The sequence below is a fragment of the Phascolarctos cinereus genome, unplaced genomic scaffold, assembly GCF_003287225.1.
Source record: "Phascolarctos cinereus isolate Bilbo 61053 unplaced genomic scaffold, phaCin_HiC Scaffold_4;HRSCAF=312, whole genome shotgun sequence".
Lineage (NCBI taxonomy): Eukaryota > Metazoa > Chordata > Mammalia > Diprotodontia > Phascolarctidae > Phascolarctos > Phascolarctos cinereus.
The window spans coordinates 583,086,248-583,096,658 of record NW_027555847.1 but is presented as its reverse complement, the minus strand read 5'-3'; the positions used below and the strand labels follow the sequence as shown (position 1 = coordinate 583,096,658).

The 10,411-nt window shown below is 36.5% G+C and overlaps 1 pseudogene; it reads right to left on the bottom strand.

Moving 5' to 3' along the window:
• Positions 1-2,217: 2,217 nt before the first annotated feature.
• The window catches only part of LOC110198533 (elongation factor 1-alpha 1 pseudogene), a 97,168-nt pseudogene continuing 88,974 nt past the window's right edge, over positions 2,218-10,411 (bottom strand).

Sequence of the window (10,411 nt, the reverse complement as noted above, 5' to 3'; positions counted from 1 at the left end):
TAGGTCCAATCTCTATCCTCACAGTTGATAGATTTGTTCTTTGTCAGCTGATGACCTATAGTGAGCTATTGGTGCATAATTCTAAACACCAAATCAAATCTTGATCAGTATTCAGTAAGGGCTATTTTTTTTTTGTGCAGTTTACTTGCATTTTCCAATCTACATTGATCTCTAAGTCTGGTTTCTCAAAGGGATAGCCTTTCTGTAATTTCTGGCATTAATGACATGGTCCTGATTTGCCATCATAAATCCTCACACTCCCACAAACAAATCTATGTGACAATCATTTGTTCAATACTTCCTTGCTGAAATATTATTGGCTGAGTTCATACAGAAGCCACCTATGGAAGGTCTTTCGATTGTACTCTTGGATTGTAGCCACTTTGTAGATTCCATCCAATAATAAATCACTTTAGGTAACATCCTATAGATCCAATGGCAGGTATCTGTTACCACCCTTTACTATTGCTCAGTGAAATGTTGTCTGCTTGATCCAATAGCATTTCTATAAGTTTTTAATCTGTTTACGACATGCTCTGAAAATGTCTAACAATCCTCTTCCTCCTTTTTGGCAGAGAAGTGTTAATATTTCTACACTTGCCTTAGGGTAATGGACTCTGTTAAGTTAATATTTCAAGAATATTTTTTAGTGTTGTTGACAGACTACTTTCCAGATTTCCTTTGATCCATGATGCAATGCTGAAAAAGTACATTAAGCCTGGTATCAAGTATGTATATGTTAATTGCTTTAAACATACTATTCCCATTAAATTTTGGTTTCAGGATGTCTGTTTGTCTCATAACATATAAGTCTTCTCATAGGTGTGTTCAGGGTGGTGTAAAGACTTGCTGATGCTTACGCACCTCTGGTGTCTACCTTTCACCCAACTCTCACCTGGGTCTCCAAGAAGCTGTAGCGTGCACAGCAGCCACACCCCAGGAAAATTGTCTTGGTAGACAGGCTAAACTAGGTTGAGGGTAACTGACAGGCCTCAAACTGTTGGCGAGTTAGTGAAATGTCTACCCCAAGCATGTGAAGACTTCCTTTGGCAGAATGGGCAGATGAGAACAATTTGTTCTAACAGCCATGAACGCAGCTAAATCAGGTGCTACGCACATAGAGCTTGGTCAGGCATTGAAGAGAACAAGGTCATCCATTACATCCTGGGTCACCTCCAAACATTATGACTTTTGTCTTGCCACTGGATTTCAAGACTGGAAGAGAAAGTGAGGCTGACAATTTTGTGCAACTCTGCCTCACTTAAATCTAATTCACTCCCAAGTCAAGGTATCACCTGTGATGTCATTGGTCCTCTTCTAAAAGAAGGACAAGCAACCACCTCTTCTCATTGAAAGATCTTGGTTATATTTTGTTTGGAGGAAATCAAATAATTTGTGGATATTGACTCTAACCATTGGTCCAATGTGACTTCAAGAATTAAATTTGAAGCCTTTAAACTGTCCCTTTACTTGGTATAGCTTAAGAATTTTGCGCATAAATTCTTTGAGAAAATTTTTTATCACTAGAGAAAGATTCTGTGAGGTAAATGAACTATTAATGTGTTTTTTAGTGTAGCCTTATGGCCTGATGTTACCCATGTGCCCCTAGTTATTAATAAGTTGTCTTGTTTCAATTCTCACTTTAATTTGAAAATTGTACTTAGTATTCTTTAGGACAGATATATATGAATTTAATTATGCAGAAACATAATAGGATAAAACTGTTCCCTTTAAAGATACCATGGGTTTTTTTTTATCATTTTTTCTTGCTAAGATTATATTGATGGAGTTTTTTAAAGAGAGAATTGTTTTCCATGTGAACATCATTCACATTACACGTGTATTTTTGCAGTGAATAAGCTGTGACTGCAGAACTGAATCAAAAGTTTTGTGATAATCAACTCTCAGTAGAAAGGTTATAGTATTTTCAGGTTACTTTTTATCTCTTTCATTAAGCTGTTTTAATGGTCTCAAAATTCTGTGACATATTTTTGGTCAAATTGTTTCCATCTAAAAATTACTGATTTTAAAAACCAAGAATTCCATGGACCAAATGGTCCACAAAAGCATTCCTTTCCTCCTGAAGTTTTTATGATGCATCGTAACCATTAACCAGTCTTTTACTATTAAACTTAAATGGCCAATTAAGATAAACAGTTTTGAGACTGTTCTTCCACCATTGATTAAGACTGGGGTAGCAGGTGTTGTACAGAATAGTCATTTAGCCTTCTGGGCAGATTTTGTGACCTTGCCAGTTCCAGCAGCCTTCTTATCAACTGCCTTGTTGACACCAACTGCAATGGCTGCCTCATGTCATGGACAGCAAAACAACTCAGAGGAGAATAATCAGAGAAGCTCTCTATACACATGGGCTTGCCTGGAATCATGTCAACGACAGCGGCATCACCATATTTCAGGAATTTGGGGCCATTTTCCAGCTTCTTACCAGAACGATGATCAATCTTCTCCTTCAGTTCAGCAAACTTGCAAGCTATGTGAGCAGTGTGTCAATCCAGAACAGGTGCATAGCCAGCACTGATTTGGCTTGGATGGTGTGGGATAATGACCTGTGCAGTTAAGCCAGCTGTTTCCATAGGTGGATCATTCTTGCTATCACCAGTCACATTACCACAGTGATAATCTTTTACAAACATGTTCTTGACATTGAAACCACTGTTATCCCCAGGCAAAGCCTCATTCAAAGCTTCATGGTGCATTTCAACAGACTTTACTTCAGTTGTAACATTGACTGGGGGAAAGGTGACCACCATGCTTGGATTTAGAACACCAATCTCCACTTGGCCAACAAGTACAATACTAATACCGCCAATCCTGTAGACATCTTGGAGAGGTAAACAAAAGGGCTCATCAGTTCCATTAGCGTTGCCATCCTTACAAATGACTTTCAATAATTACCAAATCAATAGTTAGTTGCTCTTTATATACCCAGGATTTTTATGTGCACAAATTTTGATTCTTATCCAAATTATTATTTTTATAGGGCTTCAGAGATTTTTTTTTAGAGATCAAAGTTGTGAATATTTTGTATAGATATATAAACATATAATTGGCTTATATTTAGATGTTTCACTTTTTTCATCTTTTGATAATCTTTTGGTGATGCCTTCTGTAAGGTGGAGTAGGTAAAGGATTGTGTCTGAGAAAATGATGGCAAAAAGCTTTGCTAATAATTCCTGGGTTATTTTAAAGCATTTGAGACAATAATTATGCATCTTGCTGAGAAGTTAGAGTTCTGATAATTGTCCTTGATATAATTGAAGTTCTTCACTATGTTAACATTTTACCTAGCTTGTGTTGTCTTGTGCTGGCCTTGTGACCATATGGATGGCAAGATATTTTCCACATCCTCTTTTCACTGGGGTTATTTCTCACTTCACATTCTATTTTTTCCTCAAGTGGGGAAGGGAAGGGAATACGTATTTATCAAGTGTATCCTATGTGCCAGGCACTATGTGCTATACAGATATTATCTCAGCTGATCCTCACAACAATCCTCTTAATTAGGTATTATTATGATCCACATTCTACAATTGAGGAAACTGAGGCAGACAGGGGTTAAGTGACTTGTCCCGGTTACACAGCTAGTAAGTACCTGAGGCTGGCTTTTATCTCAAGTCTTCCTGATATCAGGCCCAGAACTCTATCTAACCTTATACCAAGACAACTCTGCCCCTTTAGCAGACTCTCGCATAGGCTGTTTCATTAAACATGGTGTCTTTGTCCTCAACAAATGCTTCTTTCCTCCTAAGCTCCCAGTGGCCTATGACAAGTTTGAAGAGGGTGATACTGTCTTAAATAATTGCCAAGAAATGTTGCTCGTGTTTAAACTCCATTTTAGGTCAGGCCTATAATTCCCACTATACCAGTGAGAGAGACATTAGATATAGGCTATGGTTTTTTCAGAGTAGAGTTTGTCTGCCATGTGCCTTTAGAAAGGGATAGAGGTTGTGGGGGTGAAGTAGTAATTAGTATCAGCCAATGGCAATGGCTCAATGCTTGCCTTTCAAAAAGAAAACCCTTTTATGTTATATATTTAAAATGTCTATGTAGCCTTCTTGACATGGAGAAGAAAATAAAGTGTTTGCAGCTGCTATTTGCTAGAGGTCTCTTCATACCTCTCCCTATTCCAAAAACAATTATTTGATCTCACCTCTGTTGTACAACTTTTAAATAGTTTTAATGAAGTTTTATATGTTGTAAAAGAAACAAAACTGTATCATCTAGCTACCAGATGGAAACAGATTCAGAGGCCATTAAGTGATCTCAAGTCCTGAAATAACAATTTAATTTATGTCATTGATGATTTCATTTCTACATTCCCTAGACATTTTTTTTTGTTGCCTTAAATTAGGCAATTTGGTGTTCAAGTTTTTTACTGTACATACCAATTAACTGTTTAGATAATTTTCCATCACCTGCAGGTATTTAACTGCTATTTCAAATTGATTTTTTAGCATGGTGTTTGACACTTGGACTTAGGGGTATTCCTTGAGAAGGATATTCCTCTCCTCTTATTTTTCTTTATGTTCCAAGGACTGTGTTCAGATCCTGAAATGTTTCTACACGTTTTATCATCCTTTTGTTCATGATAGATGTAGTAGATAATAGCTTTAAAAATATTACTGTTTTGGTATAATCTGTCTGCTAGTTAGATTCATATAGTTAAGCTGAACAGGAATTTTTGTTTTTAATTCTAGTCCAAGTATGTCCATCTCCTTTTCAGAATAATTTGAAATGTTTTGTCATTTGTTTTATTATTAGGTAAAATGTCTGGATCTTACATTAAGAGAAAATTTTCAATGACCTCAGTGTCTTCAACTTTTCCCTCTTTAGATTTTACTAGCTTTTGGATTTCATTTCTTATATCCTCCAATCCTCACCTTAGTGATGATGTTTCTTTTTTTGTTTGTTTTTTAAAAAATTTTTAATGATTGCTCTGCGTTGGTGAGCAATACACTGTTTGACTTGGAGTTGGGTGTGCACTGACAAAAAAAACCCTAATATGAAACTCTTGCTTATTTTGTCACACAGTAATATCCACCAACAATCAAGGTCATTAGTCTATTTCATGCATACCCACAGTTTATCTGTTCCAGTGGGCAATGCTATCTACACTAGAACACATGCAGCATGTGAGTTACTGGAATTTTTCATTCATGCTAATATATGGCACACAAAGCAGTGTGACTTGTGCTGTCCTCGATCTCAAACTGATCATCACAATGGTTTTGAGTAAGACCAGCCTACAACCCTGTGCTGCCACCTTTGTTTCTTTAGCTCTTAGTAGCAGATATATCACCCATTTATTGGAGTGTTAATCCAAGTGGTGGCATCCCTGGAATCCAACTAGCCAAGATTTCAAGGTTCAGGCCAGGCCTTCATAAATAGCAGAGCAGTCTCAGGACATACAAAGTTGCTGCTGTGCTTGACCCTGCTTGGCTTTCTCCTATGGTGCTACTGTATCTCCCCCATCTCCTATGGTATGGATGATGAATTGGGCTTTGAGGATGTTATGATTTTTGTTACTTTTGTGACTTTTTTTTTTTGGTTAGGCAATGGGGTTAAGTAACTTGCCCAGGGTCACACAACTAGTAAGTGTTATGAGTCTGAGGCTGGATTTCAACTCAGGTCCTCCTGAATCCAGGGCCAGTGCTCTATACACCTAGCTGCTCCATGATTTTTATTATTTTTGTCATCATTATTTGGCATAAGTCTGTGATTTTAATGGTATAGAGAACTCATGATAAAGAAACTGTCTTTACCAATGCAGATGTGTTTCTACTCTGAAACTTACAGTCTTAGAGAGTTCCCCAAAGCACCAAGAGGTTAATTGACTTGCTCAGGGTCACACAGCCCACATATATCAGAGGCATGACTTGAATCCAAGTCAGTCTGACTCTAAGGCTGTCTCTCTATTAATTTGTCACATTATCTCTCTTTTTTTCTAAGTTAATAAAAGATCTAAATAATGTTAAAGTTCAATATAAAATATGACATAAATGAATGCCCATTAACATAGCCAGAATTAATATATTTTTAAATGAATGTCAACAGCATGATTTTATATGTACTCTGATATTAGCTCTTTCATTTCCCTTATGCCTCTGCGAACCATGGAATGACTCATCTCCAACTGGGTCAGTACAGCAACTTCTTTAATTACTGAACATATACCACCTCTCCCCCCAATCGCCTCCCAATGATATTCATAAATGCAGGTGTGGAAAAATAATTAAGGGAATAATGTTTGCATTCTCTTCTTAATGACTGCATTACTTCATTCACATTTCAACTTGTACAGCTTTATTCTCCATGGAACCATCAACAGGAGAACTTCACAGATGCTAAAAACACATACACTCTATAAATTAATCTTTGCCATGTGAAGGAATTGGAGTACAAGAAGGGAATTCATGTAATTCAACTTAATGAAGTCTATCTAGTGATGTGGTTTTATATCCAGTTTAATTTAAATTTGCAAATCCAAACTGTGGCCACTGGGGTTTGCACGAAACCTATCTCTTTCGATAATAGCTAATGATAGCTAATATTTATATAGTCTACTAAGTACTAAACACTGTGCTAAGTGCTTTATAAATATATCTTATTTGATCCTACCAAGAACCCAAGAAGGTAGGTACTGTTATCATTCTGATTTTACTGATGAAGAAGTTGAGGCAAACAAAGGCTCAGTGACTTGTCCAGGGTCACACAGCTAGTAAATCTCTAAAGCCAGATTTGAACTCCAGACTTTATGACTCCAGGCCAAGTGCTCTACTTACCATGCCGCCTAGCTGATCAATCTAGATGGATACAGCATGGGGGTAATGGATAGAAAACTAGCCAAAAACTTGAGTTCGCTTCTTACCTTTGACACATTGGCTGAGTGACCTTGGGCAAATCACTTAATTTCTTAGCATCTTGGGTAATTCTGAGACTATGTTACAGAAGAACGATTTGATATTCATTAGCAACAGAAATTTCTTCACTGAGAGTTCTCTAGAGGTAAAGTCCAAAGTGGGGTAGTGGCAAAAGGATATTTTCAGAAATGGAACCACTATGTTAACAGAACTCAGTATATTTATGGAGCCTATCCTGTCCCTCTACTCTACCCCTAAAGAGTATAAGGATGTTACAATAAATGGTATCCTTATACTTTCACCACTTATGAATGCAACTCTGAATATGTGAACTTTCTACAAATACTGTTTGCATGATAATTTTAAGCCTATAATCCTTTCTTAGCTGTGTGACTACATAGGTAAGCTGATATTTCCAGAATGGATCCCTAGAGCATGAAGCTAATAAAGCCAATTGCCCTCTTTGGGAATGGAGGACTCACTGGCTAAGTGGAAGTTCACCAGAAGGTGGTGCTGTACCATTGCTTTTATAGCTGATAATGGGAGGAACCCAAGGATTGTGACTAGGACAGATGTGGAAAAAATCCTGGATTTATGAAAGTTAATTAACATAGTTCATGTACCATCATGTGCCACCAGACTTCAGAGCAAAGAAGATGGGTTGGACCAGAGTCTAGTTTGTTGGCACATCCAACAGATGGTATAAGATTTTGTATAGGAAGTTTAACATGGATCTTGGATATCAGAAGAACTAAAATGGGAGAGATCACTGAGCCATCAAAATCATAGTACATAGCTATGATCTGAGATATTAGGGAGACTTCCAAGGCAAAGTGGGGTGAATATGATGTCTCAGGCTGGAAATAAAAACAAAAAAAAACCCAGTGGATTGAACAAATTGCATTAGTAGAGATCTTTTGTTCAGAGTAGTTAGGGCTATCAGAAATTGGACCTCAAAAGGCCCTGAGAATAAGAATTCAGAGTAATAAATTACGTACAAGCATGCAGTTCTATCCTCATATTGGTTGTACACATAAACAGTCATGGATTCTGACTACAACCATGTATATATATATATATATATATATATATATATATATATATATATATATATATATATATAAATTCAACAAATACTACCTGATGAATCAATCTTAGATTATAGTCACCTTGAGTGAGTTGGCATGTCTTCTGGTCAAATAAAGGTGGAATCTCAGAGGTCTAGCTCTTCCTTGTGGGGTAGTTTTAGGGGATAAAGTAGACCAATAATGGCATTAGAGGAATCTTTGGGATCTGATTTCGAAAAAGGTAGTGTGGGATGTTCATTAGACATAGTTTGAATCTGGTTATTCCCCCAAAAGGTCCACAAGGTATGCAATGTGAATTTACTTTGGACCTGCAACACATTAGTATGCCTTCTTACACATGCCAGTTAGTTTTATTATCTTGTCTTGAAATGATATTCCATGAGTCAAAAGGAAGATTGGGTAAGAGAGTGTGAACAGATTAATGCAAATCTATCACTATTCCTTAATCCATTCCTTTAATCAATAATTATTCTTTGAGCACTTACCATAAATGAGGCAATGTGAGATTGAAAGATGAAAAGCATGTAGTCCTTTATGTCAAAGAGCTTATAACCTAAGGTAGGGCAGGTAGTAGATAACAAATAAAATGCATTACCGAATGCACTTACCAAATAAAATGCACTTACCAAACATTTTTGAGTACCTGTAATATGCACTTCTGGCAATACAAAGATGAATAAAACATTCTTTGACTTCATGTAGCTTTGTGGTCTAGTCAAGATGTAGAGTATATATAAAGAATTATCATACTAGGCTAAATGTGAAAAGTTCTTTAAGACATGCAAATGTAGATTTTAAAGAAAGGAGATATTGTTTTTGGTCTGGGAGGTGATGGGAGGTGTCATGAGAAGCAGCATTTGAACTAGTGCTTAAAGGATTGATAAAATTGGGATATGGAGAAAATGGCTATTACAGACATAAGGAATGCAAAAGTATGGAGGAAAGAAAAAACAGAGAATATCTGAGAAAATGGCAAGTGGTATAATTTGATTGGCTCATCAGGCACGGGTTTTATTTGGCAGCCAAATAATTATGATTCAAAGCACAGTGTGATCAGGGCTTAAAAGAAGCATAAATGCTATATTTTGAGATTTCAGAAAAAGAAGAGATATTCATTTCGAGGATCAGGGAAATTTTTTTGGAGGTGACATTTGAATTGGGCTCTTAAGGGTAGTTAAGTTTAACTGGCAAAGACATTTGGGTAGGTCATTCCTGATGCAACAAACAGCTTGAACAAAGTGAGGAGGGTTGAGGAAGTAAGGAACGTGTTCCATTCCTGAAAAAACAAGGCAAAAATACATGTTCTGCTGCTGGTGGGAGAGTGGTATTATCTTTGCCCCTAACAAACATCTCCATAGTCAGAGAGCAAGTACAATCAAAGTAATTATTGTAATTGATTACTTAGCTGAGAAGCTAAGGATCAAATGGGACCACAAAATGAGCTACCTTTTTACCTCCTAACGTAAGTTCTCTGGTAACTCATGTGAGACACTAAACTGGAGCAGACTGGAGAAGCCTGTGGAAAGCCTTTACCATACTGTTTCTAAACCATGGCTAAATAGAGGACTTCATTCTTCAGAACTGACTGCCAATCCAGCATACAAACACTGAAATTAACTAAGCAACTAAGAAGTTATTTAAAAATAATCTTGAAGAGTTCAGTGTTTATTCTCTGAGCAGGTTTTTTGAATTAGAAATTAACATTCCAGAGAAAACAAACAGCGGGTTGTGATGAACCAAGGCTAAAAAAAACCTTGCATTAGCAATGGTCCTGCAGATTCCTTTCTCAGGAAAGGGATGCCAGATTCCACAGAATTGCAGTGGAAAAATAAAAACAGAGTTTACATCTTCTCCCAAGCACAATGAAGGTCTTGTAGACTAACATTATGCCGCCTTATTTACCTAAAAGAAATGAAACATTTTTCTAGTTAACCTGTCTCACCATTATGATTGTTCTCTCATCTTTCTGCCTCACCTCTATAACACGATATTTACGGATCATTGGAAATCATTTGCATTTTTTACTTACACAATTTCTGAAAATGTTTTCTCAAAACAGAGGTAGCTTAAAAATAAGAAAAAAACTTATTTTTGAAGCAGCAAATTATTATTTAGCATGTAGTATTCCAAAGCAATCTTTTTAAACTCATTTCCACTCCCCAAATATCTTATTTGCATGTTTTATCTACTGAATCAAATAGAACTGCTTTTAGACTCCCATGAAAACTGAAAAAATAATCAAGTGTTTATTTTCTGACAAATGCTCAAACATGATAATTTGAATATGAAGTGGTGTGACACCATGCGGTTTCATTTCATAAACAATCCTATATACTAAACAATGAAACAAGTATAGGGAGGTAAAGAATGTACTACGAACTAACAAGAAGCAAATTCAGAGACATTTTAAGAGTTAATTATGTGTTTTAGAATTACGGAGAA